The following is a 25,763-nucleotide window of genomic DNA, read 5'->3' as shown; positions in this document are numbered from 1 at the left end:
AGGCACTGCCACCTTTGTATAGAAATGTGTTCAATCTCGTGCAGACCATTGAGTATGTAATTTAGTCCACTCCACTTTTATACAATAATGAAAGATGGTATTATTTGCTAGTTAATTGACTATCCGATTACTAATAGAGGTGGAAAGAGTTGAAACACAGATCAGCCCAATCATATTAAAATGAAGAGCAGAAATTAGGCTCCTGTTAACTGACTCTGAGGCCCATGAGCTGTAGGAGATCATAAGCAGGGAAGGGGAAGTTTAGAGGGACTGGTCATTGTTAGCACAGATGGGTGTAATGGAGGAAGTTGTCTTAGAATGAGATAGGATGCTGGTGGAATATTTTGGATGAATTGGATGATTTAAAATGTATCTTGAGATTGGCAATGTGCACAAGAAAAACCACTTCTGAGGAGAAGGCGAAGTTGTGAGTTATGGTCATCTTAATATTGACTTTTATTTATTGCAATATGGATTGTTTGATTTGACATTAATATGCTATTTCAATACATTGGACCTTGATTATTTCTAAGTTTTTTATTTGACTGGAGCAGCTGATTTCAGAAGATTCTTTCCCAGATGCAAATTTGGATGTTATTTTAAATTAAATTCCGGATGTCATAGAGAAAAGATTCAGTAAAAGATGCTGACAAAACTGAAGAAATCAAGAAAGCTTTAGAAATTGGGGTGAACAACGTTGGATTAAAAAAAAACGAGATGGGCTATTTGTGGTCCTGGGAACGGTGGAATTAAAGTCAGAGTTTAGTTTGCTTTCGATGCACAATGTAAGGAGATAGAATGTGTAATTGGTAGTAATGAAAATCAAAATGATTTTGGACAAAATTGATTAACATTTCTGTCAATTAATTTCTCAAATTAACCTGAGATTGTATATTGTAAATATGACTTAACCAAATAATTTGTCAGAAACCGTTGGTATTTGTAAGACCAGCAGATGGTGCAATAGTTGTAGCTGAGACAAATTTATGATATACCAGGTACTCTTTGTTGCAAGTATATTTTCTGTCTCATTTTATTTTGTTGGAAATAAGAATGGTCAAACGTTTTAATAGAAGTGTTTTATTGATCTTTATTTTTTGACGTGAGATATGTTGAATGTCCCATTTTGGAGCATAGTGGTGTATGAAGCAGAACTGCTGCCTCACAGATCCTGCCATCTGGGTTGAATCCACATCCCAGTGCTGCTTATACCAAGACTGCACATTCTCTATGGGATTGTGTCGGTTTCCTCTGGAGGCTTAGATTTCCCCTTGCATTACCATGCTTATGGGTTTGAAAGTAGAATGATCCTAGTGGAGAGGAGAGTAATAAAATCTGGAAGGATCATGGGAAGAATAAAATGAGATTCGTGTGGATGTGTTTGTCAGTCAGCGCAGACATGTTGGACTAAAATGACTGTTTCTGCCCTATTTAACCCTTGATTATATGTATACAGGCAAATGCATCATTTAGCTCAAAATGCAATTTGAAAATAAATTTAGTATAAATCAAGGAAAATGTCTTTTATTCAGCACTGCTGGCTGACCATCACATGTACACTTAATACATTACAGTTTCAATGGGCCTTCTTCATTGAGTGGCTGATCAAATTTCTGATATCAGGACCCATTATGATTTATATCTCTCTAAGATGAGATGAGCCAGGTGAGAGAAAAATCAAGGGAATGACCGTTGTAGTGTAATGGGTAATCATCTGCCTTGTTGGTATGTATGCCATTTGTAAGTACTGTATGTCACATTTATAAAATCTTGCTCAATGGCATTTACCTGGAAAGAGACAGACCATTAAAGCTAAATTAGTGCTTAGTATTCTTCGGTGGGAACAAACTTACCACTGTTTCTTTTAAGTCTATTGAATTTCTAGCATCGTAAGGTGTTTCCAGTACTTTCTGATGATAAAATTATAAAGAAACATCATTAATTGTGTTTTGATTTTTTTTATATAACAATCTTAAAGGAAAGAAATTACCAGTACTCTTACATAATAAAACAAGAATATTGAAAATGAATAATGCATATAAGAAAAAAATAAAAATAATTGTTACTGATATCAAAACTGAATTATGATGTGATGTTTATATATGTCATAAATAGAAATTTAAAACTGGGTGATTGGTTATCTTCTCAAAAAAGAATACTTCTTTAACATATCAATGGTTCCAACATCCTCTCTTTTGTGCTTATTTTTTTTTCATCCTGGTTGCATTCTTATATGATCCTTCCTCCTTTCCAATACGAATCAGGAATGTATGAGCAAACAGGCCCCAGCCTGTTTCTCGCCTTTTGGACATCCTTATGACATCTGATCTTCAGGGACTAGAAAGATCTTCAGGGACTATTGAATTGGGCATTATGAATGTGAACAATCAACTGTATTTGATGCAAAATACATGCAATTATTAAACGGTTGTAAACTCTGCAGTCTTAAAAAAATTCTGTGGAGAATAATTCGTTTGAAGATAAAAAGCAGTTTTCATTTGTTTCCCTTATAACCTCCATCATTTATTTTTAGAAGCACTAACCTATTAAATCATATCTACTCCCATCCAAAAACCTAAAGACTCCATTATGGTGACAGTTATATCCTCCAAAGGCTTTGAGAGGTGATGGCTCCAACTTGAATTCTGACCAAGAGCAACTGCAACATAGTTTTATGACCAGTTTCCATTTTAAGATTGCTGACCGATACTATTTTCCATTATGGCTGCAAATTGACATGTTTGGTGATGTGAACAAAGTTGTCTATTTCTTTGGTTGTCATTTTCTTGGAGGTTTTTAAAAATGTTATTTGTAATATTGTAAAATTTGTTACAGCAATTGTTAAAAATAAGTGGATATTCCCAGCAGCAAGGCAAACAGACACCAACCATGTTTTGACCTTGGGATTTTTTTTTATAGGACTTCCTCAGAGCAGAATACCAATAATGTGCAATCAACAAAATAAATGCCACCCTTTTTTTTGAGTTTAGATACAATCTTAGTTGATGCTCTGTGGATATTTTTGTTCTTTGATTTATGATATGCACTTTTTCTCTTGTCACGCTGTCTGAAGTGCCCGATATGGGAGTCCAAAACGGCAGTTGCAGTTTTACAGGTACCTCCTCCTGGTAGCATGTTTCTCATCACACAACTTGCTTCTATTTGAACTTAGTTACAATTTGCATGTGCCATAATCTGTTACCTGATTAATTTTTAATTACATATTTTGGAGCAAAATTTCAATTCCACTGTATCTGCCATCATTTGTGCAAAATGTTTTTTTCATTGCAATGTTATGGTAAATGTGACCAAACTACATATGCCTTATCAATGTCTTTAAATTTCACATTTAACTCTCAGGGTTAAGTAGTGTGCTTAGATAGTTATGAAAATGAATTGTTCTGTTCTGTGGGCCTCAAATTCTAATCCCAGAGTTGCAGCCTACTCTTCTCTGCCAGTCAACTCTGCTTTACTGAAAACACTTATTGGTTGCTAGCAATTACCCCGTCCTTGTTCACCCCCCATCTCTTTATACCAGCCAGCGCACCTCTACATTTTTAGTCCTGGTGAAGAGTCTTGACCTAAAATGTTGACTGTTCATTGACTTCCACATATACGTCTCATTGCGTTTTTATCTGATACATGCTCATTGCATGATTTTTCTGTGTGCTAAAGTTTATTTTGATTAGCATTGCTATTGTTTTTGTGTTATTAGATATAATTTTGAAAGATTTGTGAGGGACAATACTAATTTGTATCTATTGTTCAATAGTACTTTCGTGGAATATAACAAATATTTCTCCAGGGAAGCTGACACATGACTTTTGTAACCAGCATTTTCATCCAAGTCTCTCTATGATTTACAGACACTATTAAGGAATTGTAAAATCTTTGAAATAGTATTTCATGGAAACTGATGAAAAAAGTTCTAATGGAAAATTTCACTTGTTTGATTCTAGCATTACTTATAAATCAATATGAGAAATATGAGTTTTGGAAATAACTGCTCTTTTCAACAGAAGTTCATTTTCTCCAAATTTGACAATTTCATTATCACTGGAATGTTTAAAATTACGTAAATAACTTTTGAGGTTAGTACATTGTTCCTTACAAGATCAAGGGCTGTTAAATGGGATGAATATAGACAGGTGTTATTATCAACATGGTTAAAGGGCCTGTTTCAATGCTGGCTGTCTCTCTAACTTCAGGACAACAATATTAGTACAATTCAGTACAAAAGGAGGTGTATGGTTTCATGATTCTCTTTAAATCTTATTGATTGTAACAAAAGATGACAAAATAAGAAAATGTGCACAAAAAAATTAAAATAAAGTAGAAAGTATCTTTGCGTTATTGGATTAGTGCAAACCAAGATTCTCTCAATTCATAACCTGGAAGTCAGACCTTACAAAATTTAGGCATAATAAATAAAATACCAGTAGCTGCCTAGAAGTTATTTATTTTAATTAGGTGGAAAAGAATTACAGTATCTGAATTTATTGTCATGAACAAGTCACGAAATGCATTGTTTTGTGGGAGCATCACAGGGCAAATATTCATATAAACCACCTTAAAATAGCGCAAAATAAGGAAAACAACAAAGGCAGTGTCTGTGGTTTAGGGTGGTGAGGTTCTTGAGAATAGAGGCTGCCTCTTGTAGATGTCCTCGATGGAGTCAAATCTGGTGCCAATGATGTCGCAGACTGAGTTAATGACCCTCTGGAGTTTTTTAAATTGTCCTGAGCAATGGCACTTCCGTACCAGCCAGATTGCTCTTCACAGTACACCCGTAGAAGGTTTCGAGAATCTTTGATGACTGACCGAATCTCCTCAAGCGCCTCTCAAAGTATAGGCGCTGGCGAGCCTCCTTCACGATTGCATCGACATGGAGGCTCCAGGACAGATAAATAAAACAATGTAACTTGATAGTCAGAAGTTACAACTTGAATAAAAATAAGAATAGCGATGATAATCTTGCAATATCTTGCAACTACATTGTCTTCAATTCTCGCACTATATTACCTCCACTCTTTTGTTTGCTGTGCTGTGGCTATATTTCATTCTGCAACAAAAAATACATGTTCTTTGTAAAACTCATGCTAATCGCAACAAAATGCGGCAGAGAAAGCATAAGGAAATATAATAGCAGTGCAATTACTAGGAAAAATACATGACTTAATAATACAAGTGCGAATGTGAAACTAAAAATTCAAATACTGAACATAAGAACTACTTAACATTAGAAGTTACGGTTAGACGTAAATACAGGTATACCTTATATAACATGGTTTTGAACAGCGCAGGTTTTGATATAACACAGTTGGCCCCATTCTGAGTGGTTGGTCACCATGCCAGCAGTCTCGTCCTGGGCAATCACTGTCCCAAGTGGTCACCATCCCAAAGAGTCCTGGCCAGTCACCATTCCTAGTTCAAGATAACTTGTAATGCTTATATACCATGGTTTTGAACAGTGCAGGTTTTGATATAACACAGTTGGCCCCATTCAGAGTGGCTGGTCACCATGCCAGCAGTCTCGTCCTGGGCAATCACTGTCCCAAGTGGTCACCATCCCAAGGAGTCCCGGCCAGTCACCATTCCCAGTTCAAGATAACTTGTAATGCTTACAAACCTAGTGCCTTGGCCTTCGCAGATGTGAAAATGCGATGATCACCAGTCCCCACTACTGTCTGATCTGGCTAGTGTTCAGACCACATCACCAAGATACGAGCAAACATTCAGACTGCTCCCTTGGATCTTTCCACCATCCACTTTGGGAATAACTGCTGTAGGGTAAAAGCTGCTCTTGAACCTAGAGGTGGTTGATTTCAGGCCTCTGCACCTACTTCACAAAGGCAGTAATGAGAAAAGTTTGTGACCAGGGTGATGGGAATCCTTCATGAGGTTGGCTGCTGTCTTGGGGCAGTGCCTCACATAAATGTTTTCAGTGGATGGGAGGTCAGAGCCGATGATGGGCTTGGCCATATTTATTACTTTCTGCAGCCTCTGCATTCCTGGGCATTCAAATCGCCAAACTATGCTGTGATGCAACCAGTCACTCTACTTTCCACAGTATATCTGTAAATGTTTCATAGCATATTCGACAATATGCCAAATCTCCTCAGACTCCCTAGTGTGCCCTCTTCACAACTGCTTTGATGCGCTGGACTCCTTAGAATGCAGCCTCCTTCACAATAATCTGGCAGTCGCTTGCATTAAAGTGCAAGCTATTGAGTGCCAAGTGTAGCATTCTGTGCTGATCCACATTGCCAGGCACATATTTCATCTATAGAAGGTACAAGCAAAGAGGTGGTGCCATGGTTCAGTCCTTAGCAAAGGTGGGTTCAAAGCCTTCTTGAAGAAACATCCAAGTGACTCTGGAAAATCTGGATGAGAATCTTGAGCACATGCGTGGGACCAGAGAGAGAGGGCCTGTGTAAATGGTGGTAGGAACTGACCACCCCAAACTACTGTATTTAAACAAACATCACCAGCCTATTATCTGGCAGAGACTGCAGTTTGGGCTTTTGATTTATTAGCTAGCTCAAAGCCTACAAAACAGGAGTGGAAATGTCACACGGTACAAAGGATCAGTCTGAAATGAAATTACAGTGGAAATTGACCTTAAAATGAACAGCACTATTCTGTATTTCATTATTAATAACATGGACACTAGAGATGATTCCACAGAATTAATGCAGGGTAGAAATGCTTAGGATCATGAGTATTAATTATAACATCTTAATAGACTAATGCAATGTCATGACCTGAGACATTGACCATCTCTTTTCCACTACAGATGACAGATGTGATCATGCCATTATCTTTTACCTGCAGTATTGCTGAAAATGTGATACCTAGTGATGGAAGTTTACACAAAAATCTTGGAGAAACTTAATCAAGTCATGCAGTGTTCTCCAACTGGATGGCATTAACATTGAATTCTCCAGTTTCCATGAGGCCACTTCTCTGTCTCCCTTCCCCATTCACGTCTCATTTCTTCCAACTCTCCATCTCCACTCAGTGAGCTATCCCCTCTCCCTATCACTTCTCATCTTTTTTTCTCACCCATATCTCTGACCTCTTGCTATGCGCTTTCCCTTGCTCATCCCCCAGGTACCTGCCTACTTGTTGCTCACGAAGAACTCAGCCCCAAAACACTGATTATCTATCTTTATTGTTGCTAAATAAAAAATGCTGAGTTTCTCCAGCATTTTTGTGTAAATTACAATCACAGCATCTGCAGATTTTCTTGTTTAATACCTAGTGATGGATTTGGTATCAAGAAAGCATTCAACAATTTTATATATTTTTGGCTACTGATTGCCAAGCTGTGAGAAGCCTATTTTTCCATATTTGGGTAGACCGTGCTCTTTGGCTTAGCTGAACTGCCTGATATTACTATTCTGCTTCTGTTCCAAATTACACATAAGGATTTTCAATTTGGAAAGTAAATGGTGCCAGAGTGGCTGGCACTGGAATGAATAGAACAACAAAACAAAAGTTATATAGTTTAAGCGAGAAAATATTCAGAAAAATGATCAAGACTTTGAAACAATTCCCTTCAATGGGACTTTAAATTAAGTACTGTTCACAATTGATTCTCTTCACAATATATTATGGCTGTCATTTGTTAAAAAATGGTGGTACTGCTGGAACATCAACACGGCTGCTGATAGACTAGGGAGAGTGGAGACACTACACTGCTCCGAAGGGTTGGAGTGCCTGGTCCTAAGGCCAATGACTTCGTACTGGCATTAATTGACCTGTTAGAGAAGCCAAGGGTTTTTTAAACTAAAATTCTGCCACAGTGGGTTTGTGCCCAAGATGGAGGCACCTGTGCTTGGCACCGGCCATGTTTGAGGTTCAGAAACTGGAGAACACCCTGCATTGAGGAGAAGCATGGGAAACAACCCTTCAGGACATGACCACGGCTCCAAACCTGTGAGGGGCTCAGCAACTAATGGATCCACGCTTGCTGTGGGAGGAGTGATCCACACGGAATGCAGGCTGCTGGAGTCTGGCTCATGGGATTCCAGGTATCAAAGCTGGGGGTCCCGAAGGACCTCTGGAGCTGAAGGATTGCTAATTATGTCAGAGGTTTTGATCTGGAACTTGGGTTGCCAATTAATCGAACAGGAGTCTGTGTGGCCCTAGAGGCTGCACGAGTGCTGGAGGCAAATCCATGGACGCTCAGTGACTCTGAAGGGACTTTCTTTTGTTTTTCTTTCTCATACTGTAAGGGATGCTGGGCATCACTAATGGTGAATCTTTGCTTTACAGCAGGCAGAAGGCAATTTTGTGTAATATTACATGTTCTGTGTACTATTACATGACAGTAAATGAATCTTGTTCATTAGAATGTCACCAAAGGATGTACACGTTGCCCTTGTGTCAAAAATTAAGTTTTCACCTGCTTGAGGTGTACACCCTGTCATTGTTTACCAGCTGCCGGAGAGTGTACACAGTACAAAAGGAACAAAATCCTAGCCTGCAGGAAGTCCAGCAAGTTTGCCATAAAATAAACTGCCAAAGGACTGCCACAGGCACTCAACTTGGGACATTAACCATCCTCTCCCCTCTGTAGATAATGTTTGCAATGAAGTGTTCCTCCAGCAATTAGTTTTTAGCTTTAGATTCTAACATCTACAGGCTCTTGTGTCTCCTAATTTTACAACCTGATTACAGTAGGCAGAATTGATCAAACCATTATGGTTGGGTATAGAAAGAACCACAAAGTGTTTGTGCTTTTATTATATATTTATAGAGCATGTTTGATCCCAAAATTTTTGGTATTGCTTGTGCCAAAGGTGGACAACAAGCAGTATAAATGGTGCAAGTAGGTGATCTAGTTACTCATCTTTCTATTTTTCTAACTCTCATTCTTTCATACGATATGGCTACGCCAGCATTTCTTGTCAAACATAAATTGCCCGATTGAGTGACTTGCTCACCCATTTCAGAAAGCAGTTAGGAATCATATGAATTGGTCACAGTGAGGTCAGGTTAAAACTCAACTGTATAGGGATACAGAGAGCCTATCTATTTTAATTAAAAATTCACTTTTTATTGAGTATTATAATTTTAAAAGGTTCAACTTTTAAATATGCATTTTATAAATTATTTAGTAGAGGATTCTCAGGACCAAAGGCATCAGTGTTGTCTAAGCAACGCTGATAACAAAATTTAAGGTAGGTTTTTTTTTAAATTGCAGAATTGCAAAGTTTAAAATGTTGAGTTCAAGCCAACGATCAGACTCCAGTGATGTTTTCAAGAAAATCATTGCAGTACTCTGATCAACAAGGAAACAATACGGTGTGGTACTCCATGAGATAAGCTAAAGCAACTCCAGTGAAATAATATTTCGAGGAGTTTCAAGCAAAAGGTGCATTTATCTTGGTTACAGAATTTTAGGCCAATCATCATCACCCAGTTATAAATACGAGAACTCTGTGTAACTAAGAAAAAACCTGCACAGGTTTCTAAGCACTTACTTCATTAAAGGTAAGAGACGTTGCATCCCTTTATGTAGTAAGCAATACTTCATCTGCTACTGTAGGCTTTTAGTGGAAGAGAATGCTGTAAATAATTTAGCCACTATTTGCCAAGATGCAAGTATGCTGATAAGAGCAAATGGATTGCATCAAGAAACCACTTAAGCTAGGGGAGGGGAAGAATTTGGTACTTGCTAAATGCTTTGACTCATGTAGAACACACCCCAAATATTAAAGTATTGTAGTAGCATCTTATAAATGTGCATTCCGAGATTTTAAACAGTGGCTGCGCTAGAAATTAGGTGAGTTTTTCTTCTTTAGAGACAGAGTGTATTTAATATACACGATGCATAATGTAGTGAGTGCATCTTCTAAAATGGGTGCATAGATACTGACATGCCACGAGCCTTTACCTGGTGTTATAAAGCATTTATTTAAATGTAATTGGAATCTCCAAATCTTCGATAAAAGTTTGAATTGATTGAAATGAAAGCAGTTGCTGGAAAATATATCTTTGCCTACGTGTAAATATTAACATGCATTTTACTTTAACTACTTAATTTTAATGTCTTTAAATTTTATCTAGTCGTGTAAGGAACTTCAATTCAAAACCTCACCTTTTAGCACAATGTTGACAATTCTGCTCTGACCATCTGCGATGCCTTGCTTTAAGGAGAGCCTCCGGATTGAATAGAAGGGTTTAAATTATCCATGCAGACTATTAGTTGCCTGTTGGTTTGTCAAATTATTTTTCTCTACAGCTGTTGCAGAACATTTTGACGTGTTTTGGTGCTTACCTTTTTGGCCAACATCACAAAATTTGGGTAGCAGTAATGTGTAAACAAGAAAGGACATTTTGTTATAGTACTGTATATGTGGAGGCTTGACCCTAATCCCACACATAATGTTATAAACAGTGACAACCTCTTTTCAATACAGTACAAATTTAAAATAAAAATTAAATTTCAGGCTGTGTGTGTTTCAGGTATCCTTGGGTCTGTGATATAAATGGTCTTTGTCAGAATTTAACATGGATTCTATTTTTGGGCCGAGGATCCTGGTGGTGATCAATGTTCTGAGATTTTTCTCCTGATTAGATGGGATCAAAATTTTTAACATGGTTGAGGGCAGCTTTGAATTCGACCGCAATATTTTTGGTCCAGAATGAAGTGGTGACTTGCTTCTTTTAAATCTGTAATTGTTGATTTGAATGTATATCAATGGTGCATGATTAGCTTGTAGATAGATTTAAAGAAAACCTTGTAAATTGCAATCATACTTGCTTCAGTTTTGCTACGTGAAGATACAGCTATTTCATGCTGTTCATATTTTTCTTATTATGTGTTTCTGACGTTGAAATGTTTGGGTTTAGTGCTTTTATTTCGTCAGCGCATGAATTAGGTGTCTGATTTCACTTTTTGCACATTTCTGTATTGCTCCTTTTTTTGGCATTGTAATCTCTCTTATAGGCCCAAATTAACCAGTTCCATTAGTATATGATTCAAAGAAACATCACTTGGTTTTTTTTTGAGTGTGGTAGAAATGACTTTCTTAAACTTCCAAAGAAGGTTTTTGAGTTATTATTAGAGAGCTATATTAGATATGTGGGGGGGCTGGTAGTCTACCAGCCCCCCCACATCTCCATCGGGCACACAAAACTCAAAACGGTCAACCAGTTTACCTATCTCGGCTGCACCATTTCATCAGATGCAAGGATCGACAATGAGATAGACAACAGACTCGCCAAGGCAAATAGCGCCTTTGGAAGACTACACAAAAGAGTCTGGAAAAACAACCAACTGAAAAACCTCACAAAGATAAGCGTATACAGAGCCGTTGTCATACCCACACTCCTGTTCGGCTCCGAATCATGGGTCCTCTACCGGCACCACCTACGGCTCCTAGAACGCTTCCACCAGCGTTGTCTCCGCTCCATCCTCAACATCCATTGGAGCGCTCACACCCCTAACGTCGAGGTACTCGAGATGGCAGAGGTCGACAGCATCGAGTCCACGCTGCTGAAGATCCAGCTGCGCTGGATGGGTCACGTCTCCAGAATGGAGGACCATCGCCTTCCCAAGATCGTATTATATGGCGAGCTCTCCACTGGCCACCGTGACAGAGGTGCACCAAAGAAAAGGTACAAGGACTGCCTAAAGAAATCTCTTGGTGCCTGCCACATTGACCACCGCCAGTGGGCTGATAACGCCTCAAACCGTGCATCTTGGCGCCTCACAGTTTGGCGGGCAGCAGCCTCCTTTGAAGAAGACCGCAGAGCCCACCTCACTGACAAAAGGCAAAGGAGGAAAAACCCAACACCCAACCCCAACCAACCAATTTTCCCTTGCAACCGCTGCAATCGTGTCTGCCTGTCCCGCATCGGACTGGTCAGCCACAAACGAGCCTGCAGCTGACGTGGACTTTTTACCCCCTCCATAAATCTTCGTCCGCGAAGCCAAGCCAAAGAAAAAAAAAAAAAAAATATTAGATATGTTTTATGTAATATTCATTTTATCTATTTAAGTCATTTCCTTTAGTTTATTTCTCATTGTTTTCATTAGTTCTTTTGGTTTTCTGGATATATTTATATTTTATGAGGGGTGCTTACTTTAAGCTTGTAATGGTGCAGTGATTCTTTTAAACTGTCATTTGTTTTGGGGGAGTCACGTGATGGGAAGTAGTGGCTGGTGGGGTGGAAACAACCCTCTCCAGAGAATAGAAAAAAAAAGTGTGAAAAATCAGAGCTCAATAAACATAAAATACAGGAAGAGAAAGATAAAGTTACAGAGAAGAGACAGAAGATGGCACCCAAAAGAGAGAAAGTAAGAATAACAGAGAAAAGGAAAATCACTGGAGAAGAAAGAAGAAGGCCTTACCTGCATGTCAGAGCAGAGAGCCACCGTGGAGATGAGCGGCCGATCTCCGGTGTTGGTGAGTCCCCAGAGGAGAGGTGTCCTCCTGACCGGCAGACTTCAAAAATGGCTCTCAGAGCCAAGAAGAGGTGCGATGCGCGAAGAGTTGCGCATGCGCAGTGCGCAAGTAAAAGAAAAGGTTAATGCTAGCGGGAGGGGGACTCAGCTGAGGAGCGGCCAGCTGCGGAGCGGCCAGCTGAGAGATGCCCAGTGTTGGGGTGTTCGGCTGGGGGAAGTAAACAAGAAAGAAGAAAAAAAGAGTGGTGAGAAAGAGAATGAAGGGCTGAAAGAGGGTGAGCGGCAATGGGGTAATCGGCAGGAGGATGACCTGCGACAGGAGGCCCAGCAGTGGGTCGGCCTGCAGCAGGGTGCCCAGCGGCGGGTCGACCTGCAGCAGGAAGCCAAACAACAGGAGGCACAGCAGCTGGAGGCCCAGCAAGGATACAGAAGAAGCTCACTAGAGAAGGATGAAGATGCACAGATACAGAGAAGAGAAGAAGATGACACAGACATAGATACAGTCACAGAAGAAGAGGAGGAAGAAGTCCAAGAATTTCAAAGGAAAGAAGAAGATAAAATAGAAGGACAAAGTTTAGAAAAAGCCTCTTTAAAAGAACAAATGAGGTCATTAAAAGAATGGCTACATTAGAATTTAGTTCAATCAAAAGAAAAATGAAAAGAGCTGAAGACTGAAATAGGGAAAAGAGAAGAAAATGTGGAGGAATGAGAAGCTGCTGTAGAAATGGAGATAAATGTTTTAGGAGGGAAGTTGGAAGAGAGTGGGAAAAAAAATTAAAGAGACACAATTTATTGTCACAAAAAATTGACGTATTGGAAAACTACAGTAGGCGAGACAACATAAAAATAGTGGGCCTGAAAGAAAGCAAAGTAGGGTCAGATATGAAGGAATTTATAAAAGAATGGATCCTGAAGGTGCTGGGAATGACAGATTCACATGAAGAAATAGAAATCGAAAGGGCACATAGAGTGCTAGGACCGAAACCGCCACCACATCAAAAACCGAGATCCATATTGGTAAAATTTCTAAGATATACGACAAGAGAAAACATACTGGAGCAGGCAAGAAAGAAGGTTAAAGACAATAAGCCATTGGAATATAAGGACAAAAAATATTTTTTTACCCAGACATAAGCTTCGAACTTTTAAAGAAGAGGAAGGAATTCAACACGGTGAAAACAATTTTATTGAAGAAAGGGTATAATTTTATACTAAGACATCCAGCAGTACTCAAAGTATTCATTCTGGGGGAATGGAATAGACTGTTCTCGGACCCAAAGAAAGCCCAAGAATTTGCTGAACATTTGCAGGACAGGAGAAGAGAGGAGGAGGAGTGACAGGAAGGAAGACCGGCAAGAAAATATACAAAAATATGTAAAAATATAAAGTAAAGATAATGTATATATAAAGATTTAAAGATGGATAAGAGAAGGGGAAGAAGGGGAAGAAAGAGGGGAAAAAAGAAGGGGAAAAAATAGTGTTCTCTGGGGGGTCTGGGGGTGGGAGAATAATGGTCACTGCGAAATTGGTTGATGCTTGCGAGTAAGTTCGCAAACCGAATGGAAAGGGGAGTTGTGGTTGCCGTCAAGGGACAAGGGGCAATCCAAGGAGGAGAGGTTCATTTGGGGTTAAAGGGTTATTGCTTGTGGGGATTGTTGGGGTATTTCATGTCTTAAGTGCCTTGTCATATATTGAGATTAAAAAGGAAAACTTAAAAAACAGTAATGGATAAAAAGGGGATGGAGGTGGTGAAGAGGCAGAAAAGAAGTGAAAATAAAGATATAAGATGGCCACGTTGGACCATATGACTATAAACATTAACAGAATATATAACCAAGTTTAAGTGTATCCCATTGGGGGAAAAAAATCACATATAATTTAAAAGACAAAGTTACAATGTTTGAAAAAACCAGGGAACCACATATGGAACATAACAGAAAGAGCAGGCCTCGGACCACCACCAGCTAAAATGATAAGAAGATAAACACGATCAGATTTAATGTGTATAAGTAGATGATGCGCCTTTTTTGTTTGTATTCCTTTTGTATAAAGATATTGTTTTATTGTATTTTATATGTTCAATATTTACTGTTTTTGGAGGGAAGGGGAAAGGAGGGATGGGGGAAAAAAGAGAAAATGTCACTATGAATATTTAAAGAGATGCATCTGTAAATATATTGGTTGATATGGTTCATAGTGCGATAAATAAAGAATTACAAAAAAAACTGATTTGTTTTGAAATGTTCCTTGTAAGCTAGAACATTTCTGCATTGCCTAGTCAAGCAAAACCGACACATGAATTTTATTTTCAACATTATTTCACTCTGACCATATCCAACTATATTTTAAATTGGCAGCTTCAGTTAGAGATGATACCAATTTCTTCACAAATGTTTTTTCACAACATTGTTGTTAATGGCTTTGGTGTTTACTTTAAAATAAATTTTTTTAAATTAACTTTTTATGGAGCAATATATTTTTTAATTCCATGAATATAGTTAATTTGTGGATAGTTTTATGACTGTTTTTGAAACTAGTATCAGAAAAGTAGTTTAATATATATTTGAATAGATTTGGAAGCCATTAGCAATATATGTTTTCAGTGAGAGTTAAACTCAGCTAGTTAGCTGAGTTCCATTGATTCCAGTGATTTCTTACAACCTGGATCATGGTTAGGCAAACCAGCTGCCATTTCTGCTTCTGACAGTTGTCTCATGATCCTTGCTGAAAAGGGAGCATTTTTAAAAAAAAAAATATTTAATTGTTTGCATCATTGCAGGAAAAAAAGAATAAAACAAAAAAATGGAGCATTTGCTGAAGATGGGATTATTCTTGGATAATTTCTAATTTTAATAGTGTCAATGGTTATTTGTATGGCAGACTTCTGAAGAGTACTTGTGAATTTATGACATCTTAAGATTTTAGTGTATTTAGAAAAAATGTGCATTTTAGATTGGGAAGTTGAGGGATGTGGCGTTGGTGGGGAAATAGTAAGCAATTACTTCAGACTGAAAGGGAGTTGGGAGTTTTGTTATACTTTTTATCATATGAAATGTCACACAAATAAAAAGAAATAACAAATTTTCCATATTAAATATTTTAACAGCATTTTAAAACTATGTGTTGCCTAGTACTTGCCATGCCAATAATGGCCATGTTGTATTTTTAATTTGCAAACAGTAGAAGAAAGTAATAGAATTCCTTGAGCTCAACAGAAAATATGGTGCCTGAACTTCAAACAGTATATTAAAAAGTGACCTTCAAAAAGTTTTATACTTTGGTTTTACAAAAAAAAATTTCTCAAGAAATATAATACTGTGCTATTTTATACTCTTGAAATTTAGCCAGAACAACAAAGTGTAGTTTCTGATAAAGATGCTGAATATTTTCCCCACAGAATAAAAATAGGAAGTAAATTATTCAAGATTGTTGTTATCCACAATCGATCTGGCTCCATGTTCAATATAGCTGGAAAGATTCATGAGCTGTGGTTGAAAATATAGGAAAAGTTCATGAGGATTTGTAATTGTGAATTTTACAGATGATTTCAAATGATATTTCACATCAGTGCCTCTGATAATTCCATCTCAGATTTTCGGAGGAGCTCCAAGTTTTGCTGTTGACTTGCTAAAATGGTTTCAATCCTATTTTCATTTTGAGAAACATCAAATGCTGTGATTTATGTTATGGTAGCTGTATGTAGTGACTTTGTTAGAACTAAACTATAGATTCCTTTTCAGATTCTTCAGAAAGGAATAATTATTAATATTTTTCCAGTAACTGCTTTTATTTAATTTTTAATGGAAGGAATGTAAACATGTCTCTTAAATACATGTTAGTGACATCATGAAAATAATTAATTAATTATTTTCTTTCCTCTTACTTTTGAGAGAAGGTTTGATGACAATATGAGATTTTTTTTTGGCATTCAGGATTACATAGCTCGTGAACATGCTGTTGGTACTATTTTTAGATATCCAGCCTAAGCATTTGTCTCATTAGTTCATGTCCTTTACCACCTCATAACATATTCACCTCTCCTGGATCAAACATTAGTGAGAGTGGGCCCTAGTAAATGTAAATCTGATCTCCTCATTCAAAAATGTAGAAACTGGAAATCTACAGATTCCCAAGATAGTTGAGAAAATGTTGTCCATGTCATACACCGAAAACTTGAAGGAGCGAATAACTCGATACCATTCAGACCAGGGTCTGAATCAGGTGCGCCACAGTGATACAATTGAGATGCAGAAGCTTCGAGAAGTCAGAGCCTTAGCCCAGACAAAGAAGATGGAGGAATTTCTCTTAATGCACTGTCTGTCACTGGAGAATTGCACAGCCTATCAGACAGGGATGAAATATAGGTAAGGGGAATTTTCTTCCTTTTATTATATGTTGTTGACAATTGAAACATGCCTGATGATTCCTGTATACATCTTGCATGCTAAAATGTTTCTTAATACATAAAAATGATTTAAAGTAGGTTTGTAGAATAGGTTTAATGTGAACTACAACAGAAATGAACATCTCTTACAAGTTCAAGAAGCAGACGTGAAATACTATTAGAGTAGCACGTAGTTGGGGGATGTTCCGAAAAGGTGGTTTCAGATAGAGGGTGGTTGTTGACATTTTCTACTCTGAAAATATTTGTTATTAATATACAAAAATGAGGAACCTGGTACTTAAAATCTATCTCCCAATGTTTCTGGAAAATTGGATTGGAGGAGTTTAATATTTTTGTGTGTTCCAAAACCTTTCAAATCAAGAGTGGGTGGCATGTCATTCATTCAGTCCATGATATTTGATACGTAACATACGAACTCCTTATATGTTGTGTATTAATGGTTTGGATTATGGAATGAACAGTTTTGTGGCCAAGTTTGCAGATCAAATGAAAATAGATGGAGGAGCAGGTAGTGTAGAAGAAACATGGAAGCTGCAGAAAGACTTAGGTTAGAAGAATGGCCAGAGAAGTGGTAAATGATATATAATGTTGGAAAGTGAATGGTCATGCACTTAGGTTGTGGAAAAAAAGACAGGCAGACTATTTTTTAAATAGGGAGAAAATTGAAAATACCCAGATGTAAAGGAACCTGGGAGTCCTTGTGCAGGATACCCTGCATATCAAGATGTGGTGAAGAAGGCATTCATTTCAAGAGGAATAGAATGTAAGAGCTGGGATGTGATGTTGAGCCTTTATAAGGCACTGGTAAGACTTCATTTGGAATATTGTGAGCAGTTTTGGGCTCCTCGTTTAAGAAATGATGTGCTGAAGTTGGAGAGGGTTCAAAGGAGGTTCACTAGGCTGATTCCAGGAATGAAAGGGTTATTGTATGAGTAGCTTTTGACAGCCTATATTTGTTGGAATTTAGGAGAATGAGAGGGAATCTCATTGAAACATTTTGAATGTTGAAAGGCATAGACAGAGTAGGTGTAGTAAGGTTGTTTTCCATTGTGGGAGAGTCTAGGACAATGGTTTTCAACTTTTTTTTCACTCACATACCTCGTTACGTAATCCCTTACTAACCACAGAGCACCTCTGGCATCCTGATCTAGGATAAGAGGGTACAACTTCAAGATTGAAGGGTGTCCATTTAGAACAGAAATGTAGAGAGATTTCTTTAGCCAGAGAGTGGTAAATCTGTGGAATTTATTGCCACAGGCAGTTGTGAAGGCCAGGTCATTGGGGTGATTGGTTCTTGATTAGTCAGGGCATCAAAAGTTGTGGGGAGAAGGCCGGGTAGTGGGGCTGAGAGGGAAAATGGATCAGCTCTTGATTAAATGATGGGGCAGACTCGATGGGCTGAATAGCCTATTTCTGCTCCTCTATCTATGGTCCCTTGACATGCCACTTTATGATTTTCATTTGCTTATGAACAGGTTGCAAACATCTGCTAGGTGCTTAAATTGGTGGAGGTATTTGTAGCCTTGAAACCTTTATCTAGGGAGTTTTTTTTCCCTTTTTATTATTCAGACAAACAAAGGGGGTTTAACTACAGATTACGGATCATATCACAGAACAACATGATCACATCAAAGTATAAAATATCTTATACAAGGGAATTTTATCTATATTATTTGTATAATTTTTTATTCCATATTATTTTTGATCATAGTATGAGTTATGATTTAATTGTTTAATTATTATAGTGATTGAATTTGAAGTCCTGAATGAAATAAGTTTATGTAATGATTATGCTTATATAATTTTCAATTGATATGTGACATAATATGATTTGATTTATATGCCTTTTGTAAAGGGTTTTTGTTGCACTCAATAAAAATATTTTAAAAAGAAACCTTTTTCCGCCTAACTTCTTCCCACCAAATACCAAACTTCAAACGACCAGTCCCCCTGTAAACCACCATTGATGACCTATTTCCCACCACCCACTTTGCTTTCAATTTCCAAAATTCTTCACTAGCCCCAGTTTCTCCCTCCCATGTCCCTATCACTGGCCTTAGATTAATCCTGATGTAATTTGCACTACACCATAAAAGATTATTCAGAAATGTAGTAAAACTGGCAGTATTTTCGAGCATTCTCAGAAAACAAGAAAATTTAATCAGAACGAAAAGTGGAAGAAAAGCTATAATTGGAACTTGGGCATCATTTTCCATATGTTCTTTATATTGGGGATCATGGAAAATAGTTATATAACTGCCAAATTGATTTGTTGGGTCTTTTTTTATATTGTTCATACTTGGATTGATCTCTATTCTGAAGAGCAGACGTTTTGCTTTTGCCTCATTTTCTATCAGTGGAACACTTTGGAGATACTTACCACGCTAAACACAGATGTTGGCATGGCTGCGCTTATTTCCCCTCCAGAATAGTTTCTGGAAAAAGTAACAGAGAGTCACCTTCTTGAACCACAGCAATCTTTCAACTTTTAGAATCATGGAGTTTCATAACATGGAAACAGGCTCTTCAGCCCATGGGTTCTCTGGGACCATCGCACTTTCATTTACCTCTGAACCTTTTTTAGCCATAAACCTGCCTAAATTTCTTTTAGATTTGGTAATTGTGCTCACCTCTGCCACTTCCTCTGGCAACTTATCTCCCTTTATATGAAAAAAGTGTGTTGTAAATCTATCACCTAGAATCATAGAACGCTACAGCATAGAAAACCAGCTGTTCGGCCTCTCTAGTCTGTGCTGACCATCATCTTGCTAATCCCACTGACCTGCTCCCATTCCATTACCCTCCAGAACTCTCCCATCCATGTATTTATCCAATTTATTCTTAAAAGACAAGATGAAGCCCAGATTTACCACATCAGATGGCAGCTCATTCCACAGCCCCAACACTCTCTGTGAAGAACTTCCCCCTAATGTTCCCCCTAAACCTTTCCCCTTTCATCTTAAAACTATGACTTCTCATCTTTATTTCCCCCCAATCTAAGTGGAAAAAGCCTAGTGGCATCTACTCTGTCTATACCTCTCGTAATCTTGTAAACCTCATTCAAATCTCCCCTCATTCTTAATCGCTCCAAGGAATAAAGTCCTAACCTGTTTAATCTTTCCCTGTAGCTCAACTCCTGAAGACCCGGCAACATCCTCTCTGCATTTTTTCAATCTTATTGATATCCTTCCTGCAGTTAGGCCCTCTCGTCTTAAATCTGTGCCCTCTAGTTTTAGACCCCAAATTCTGCCAAAGAGACTATGCCTTTGTTTTATTTGTACCCCTCATGATTTTATATACCTTTATATTGCACTCTTTGGCCTCATATAGCTCAGAAAGAAACCTATTCAGCCTCTTCCTATCACACAAGCCCTGCAGTCCTAGCACATTCATGTGAATATTTTCTGTACCCTTTCCAGCTTCACGACATCCTTCCTATAATTAGGCAACCAGAATTGCACACAGTACTGCAACTCCAAATGTGGTCACTCCGCAATCATGAACAATTGTAACATGACATCTCAACTCCTGAATTCAATGGCGTGACCGATGAAGGCACTGGTCAATGTACTCTTTCAATATTGTTGGGTATAGATCTCAACAGCGATAAGGGAAGCATGCTGTATTTCCAAGTCAGGATGCCAGGTGACTTGAATGGGAACGTGCTGGTGAAAGCATTCCTATACATCTGTTTACTTTCTTCTACTTCCTGGCAGAAGTTGTAAGTTCAGGAGACACTGTCAATATAGTCTTCATGAGTAACTGCAATACATTTTGAAGATGGCACACACTGAAACCAATGGTGTAGGGAGTGAATGTTTAGGATGTTGGGATTAAAGTACTAATCAAGCCAAGTACTATGTCTTGGATGATGTGAAGTTTCAGGAGTGAGTTTGGAACCACAATTGTTGAGGTAAGGGAATCACATTCATGATTTCTGCATTTCTACATTCTGCAAAACTTTAGGGGAAATCAGATGGTGAGTTACTTGCCACAGGTGGCCCAGTTATTGACCTGCACCTATAACCAAAGTTTTTATGTAGCTGGTTCAGTTGTTTTTAGTCAATGGGGACATGCCAGGAAGCTGGTTATGATAATGCTGTAGTTCATCATGGGAGAAAGGTAAAACTTTTCACCTGGCATTGTACCATTGTGATTTTGTTCTTATCCCATTCCTAAACATTGTCCTGAATTTGTCTGTGTACTGTCAAAGGCACTTTGACTGCACAAAGAGTAAAAGAGTGATAAATGGCATTCATTGTCCACGTGATCATAATTAGGGCATTTGGCCCATCGATTCTGCTCATGGCTGATATATTCTTCCTTTCAACCCCATTTCCTGTCTTCTCCCAATAATCTTCGACGCTCTTACTAATGAAGAACCTATCAACCTCCCCTTTTGGCTCCACTTCTCACCTAATGATGATAAGTACCGAGGGTGGAGGTTGATGAGGTGTAAATTGGGCAGGACGGACCCGTGAGCCGAAATGGCCTGTTATCGTGTTGTATGTCTAAATTTTTTTAAAATATCAGGACAAAGCCAGATCAGACACTGAGGTGGATAATCAGTCACTGAGTAGAGGATCAGGCCCGAATGACTAACTCATGTCCATATTTTAATTCTTTGCAACGCTAATGTATTGATAAATTACATTTTAGTTTATTGTTTTCTGCCTCAGAGATTTTTGGTTAAGTTGCTGAAATTGATTTATTGGATTATTTCTCATTGAAGAGACCATTTGCAGAAAACTTGTACATTTTCAAACTGGAGAAGTGAATGGTTATTTGAAAATTGCTAGCTCTTTGTATTTTGGGAAGAAAGCACTTACTTTTTTCTTACTGATTGAGAATTCTGAAAGTTTTTTTTTTAAAAATGTCATCCCATTAAATATGGATCTTACTGCTGTTTCTTAATCTACTTGGGATAAGAAACCTATCTTGGTATTATTTAATGACTTCTCTGTGGAATATTTAATTTAAGTTAATGCGTGCAGTTTGTCTGCTGTTGGTCAGGTTACAGTATTGTATTGATCAGTGAGGAGTCGGGTTTCCTACTCTCGTCTTGAAATCTCGTAGGACTAATATATCGCTTTTAGCATGTTTTTCTCCGTTACACTAGGACTCAAAATATTCAACCATCCACTAAATGAGTTGGCATAAAACTATATCTGAATTGTTATCATCTACCATAAAGATTGTTAGAATATAGTTGTTTAATGTTTTTGTCATTTATTTATTCTGCATTATTATTGAGATGTTTATTTTATCTAATTCCTTTCTTTTTATGTGTATTGAAGCTTAATATCTGAATCAATGTCCTTTGCTAATTTATTTTCATATTTTAATTCTGTGTCATATTTTAGCATGTAATCTGATTGCTTGAACTTCCAAATTAAATTTTACTTGACATTGGGGCATGTTACATCCATGTCAGATGTGTTAATTGTGCTACCACCAAAATTTGTCAGGTCATACCAAATCTCATTATTGTTCATGATTTATGAAACAGCCAGTCTTTCAAATTTTTTTAATTTCAAAAATAAACTTGATTCTCATTAAAATATTTGTGTGTGTGTGTATACATATATATATATATATATATATATAATGCTAGGTCTTTTCAAATTCATAGTCTCCTGTTCAAAGTGTCATATTTGTTTGTACATTCTGTGTTTATACTTTGTGGTGTTAATCATTTGCTTGTACCATTGCTACTGATTTGCTCATCCCGCCCCACCAAGTCTTATCTCTCACTATCTGGTCGCGGAAGGAATCTAAACTGGGGTGTTCCTCACAAAGCCCTAATCAATGACAAATATTCCTCAGTTGAATATCTCTCACTCAGAAGTCCAAACAAATCCCATACTGCTATTCACTTCAAAAAGTCTGTCCTGAGGAAATCATGCTGTACACTTAGTTCTACTGATGTATAATCTAAATAAATGCTTATGGAAGAAAGAGATTTCCAGGATACAGATTCTTTTTGTTGATATTTTCCTCTGTTCATTGCCTTGTGCTGGGATCCCTGAGATCAGTTTATCTCATTTTTCTAGCCATTTGAAGGTTGTTCAAGTGTGAGCTTTCTCTGGTTTTGCTATCATTTTATTATGAGGTCTCACAATTAAGCTTAATATCTTCCAGTTACATCCGCGTGCATAAGTGTTGAATCTATTAGTTCCTGGCCTGAATATATCAGCTACTTGCCAGATTAATATGTTTCCATGATCATGGGGTGTTTATTGTCTTAACACATCTTAATCGAAGATTGAAAAAAAAATTAAACTGGATTACTGCAACAGATCAGGATAGCTACATCTAAATGGTTGTGTTTAAAGTTTATTCACCAGAATAATGACTTTACTGCTTATTTTAATCCCTCCACTCTACTGGATAATTTAATAATCAATTGCACATTACCTCGCACATTAATGGCAAAACAAAGGATGCTGTATTTATTACTGAAAATAGATCATCCATTTGAACATGTGAGATAGTACATTATAATGCCATAAAAAGATACAGCAAGGAAACAGGCCGTTTGGCCCACCAAGTCAAACACTGATTTACTCTGATTTCAGTTAATCCCATTTTCCCTACATTCCCACCAACTCTCTCCAGATTGTACTACTCACCTCCATTTACTTTCCAATTTGCAGTGGCCAATTAAACTCCCAGTTTTCTAGTCTTTGGGATGTGGGATTAACCACATGGTCATGGATAGAATTTGCAAACTCCACACAGCAATATCAGGCAGGTTTGAACCGGGGTCTGCGACACTTGAGGAAGTGGCTCCACTAGTTGCAGCACTGTGCTTTTAGATTGTTGCACAATGTTCTTTCTCCCTTGGGATCTAGGTTCTGTTGCAACTCAGACAGGTCAAAATGAAGTTCATGGAAATAATGGTTGTTGATGGCTGTGCTTAAGTGGGCTGGTCAATCTAAATTCATTTTCCAATAGATTTAATCCCACAATTCAAAACTGCATTTAGATTCAGCAGCTATTGGCATGTATTCAGTTTCCCCATGTCAAAAACTGAGTTGCAAAATCAGATGCTAGTTGCTGCAAGAACTATCCCGAGATAAGCATTAAAGTTGGTTTGGGGTTTCACATTCATGTGACCTCTGCATACAGTTGAACCAAAACTTATGTTTTAGAATGAGAAGCAGAATTTGTTGTCAATGACATATCACAAAATGTGTTGTTTTGCAACGCCATCACAGTGCAAACATTTATATAAAACACCTTACAAAATAAATTTTAAAGGTGTTAAAAAAAAGGAAAAGACAAAGTAAGGCAGTGTCTGTGGTTCATTGTTCATTCAGGAATCTGATGGCAGAGGGGACGAAGCTGTCCTCTAATAAAGTATTAAAATTTTGATTGGAATATGGAATCCAATTCATTATAAGTTTTACCCATGTTTCAATAATGAATTACACCTACCCCCCCAGCACACAAAGTGCAGTAAAGGTGCCAAGGTAATTATAGGCCTGTGAGTCTGACGTCAGTGGTGGGTAAATTGATGGAGTGTGTTCTTAGAGATGGTATATGCAGTTATTTGGAAAGACAGGGTTTGATTAGGAGTAGTCAACACAGTTTTGTATGCCGGTAGATCATGTTTAACAAATCTGAGTTTTTCGAGGAGGTTACTAAGAAGGTTGATGAGGGGAAGGCTGTGGATGCTATTTATATAGACTTCAGTAAGGCTTTTGACAAGGTTCTGCATAAGAGGTTAGTTAGGAAGGTTCAAGCATTAGGTAAATCTCCTGGAACCCTCAGGGTTCATTGTTTTTTGTCATTGTATATTAATGATCTAGATGATAGGGTGGTAAATTTGATTTGCAAGTATGCAGATGATACAAAGATTGGTGGTGATGTGGACAATGAAGAAGGTTATCAAAGCTTGCAGTGGGATATAGGACAGTTATAAGAGTGGGCTGAAAAATGGCAGATGGAGTTTAATACTGATAAATGTGAGGTGCTATGTTTTGGTAGGACTAATCAGCACGTTAAATGGTGGACAATTGAGGTGTGCAGTAAAACAAAGGGATTTAGGAATTTTGGTACATAATTCCCTGAAAGTGGGGTCACATGTAGGGTGGTGAAGAAAGCATTTGGTATGGTGGCCTTCATAAATCAGAGTATTAAATATAGGAGTTGGGATGTCATGTTGAAGTTGTATAAGGCATTAGTATGGCCAAATTTGGAATATTGTGTGCAGTTTTGGTCACCGAATTATAGGAAGGATATAAGCAGAATAGAGAGTGGAGAGGAGATTTACAAGAATGTTGCCTGGGTTTCAGGGTTTGAGTTACAGGGAAAGGTTGAGCAGGCTGGGACTTTATTCCCTGGAGCGTAAAAGATTGAGGGGTGATTTGATAAAGGTATTTTAAATTATGAGAGGAACAGATAGAGTCAATGTGGACAGGCTTTTTCCATTGAGAGTGGGGGAGATTCAAAAAAGAGAACATGGAGTGAGATTGAAGAGGGAAAAGGTTAGGGGAAACATGATGATGAATTACTTCACTCAGTGTGGTGGGAGTGAAATGGGCTTCCGGCTGAAGTGGTAGATACGGGTTCGATTTTAATATTTATGGAAAAGTTGGATAGACACATGGAGAAGAGAAGTGTGGAGGGTAAAGGGCTGGGTGTGGATCAATGGGACTAGGTGTTCGAGAATAGGTTTGGAAGATGTGTTCTGCAAGAAAGTTTTTGTGAAGCACAGACATTTGGTTTGAATGACCTATCTAAATATTGTTAAAATTCTGTACTTTTATTTTGATCGATCTCTCTGTTCTTTTTATGCATGCTGGGAGGTTGCCTCTTTTGGAGCTGTTTTTTTTGAGGGGGGGAGGAGGAGGAGAAGCACGTTTCCATTTCATATATCATTCGAGCTAATGCAGTCTTTTGTAAATACCCACCAATGCCAAAATAAGTTTG

At 37.9% G+C, this 25,763-nt stretch overlaps 1 protein-coding gene across 9 annotated transcripts in view; it reads left to right on the top strand.

Annotated features, from left to right (window-relative positions):
- Positions 1-25,763, top strand: part of kcnab2a (potassium voltage-gated channel subfamily A regulatory beta subunit 2a) — a 175,405-nt gene that overhangs the window by 85,862 nt on the left and 63,780 nt on the right. The gene's annotated exons all lie outside the window — the stretch shown is intronic.

This window comes from Narcine bancroftii, chromosome 2 (genome assembly GCF_036971445.1).
Source record: "Narcine bancroftii isolate sNarBan1 chromosome 2, sNarBan1.hap1, whole genome shotgun sequence".
NCBI lineage: Eukaryota > Metazoa > Chordata > Chondrichthyes > Torpediniformes > Narcinidae > Narcine > Narcine bancroftii.
This window is presented reverse-complemented; position numbering and strand designations above follow the sequence as displayed.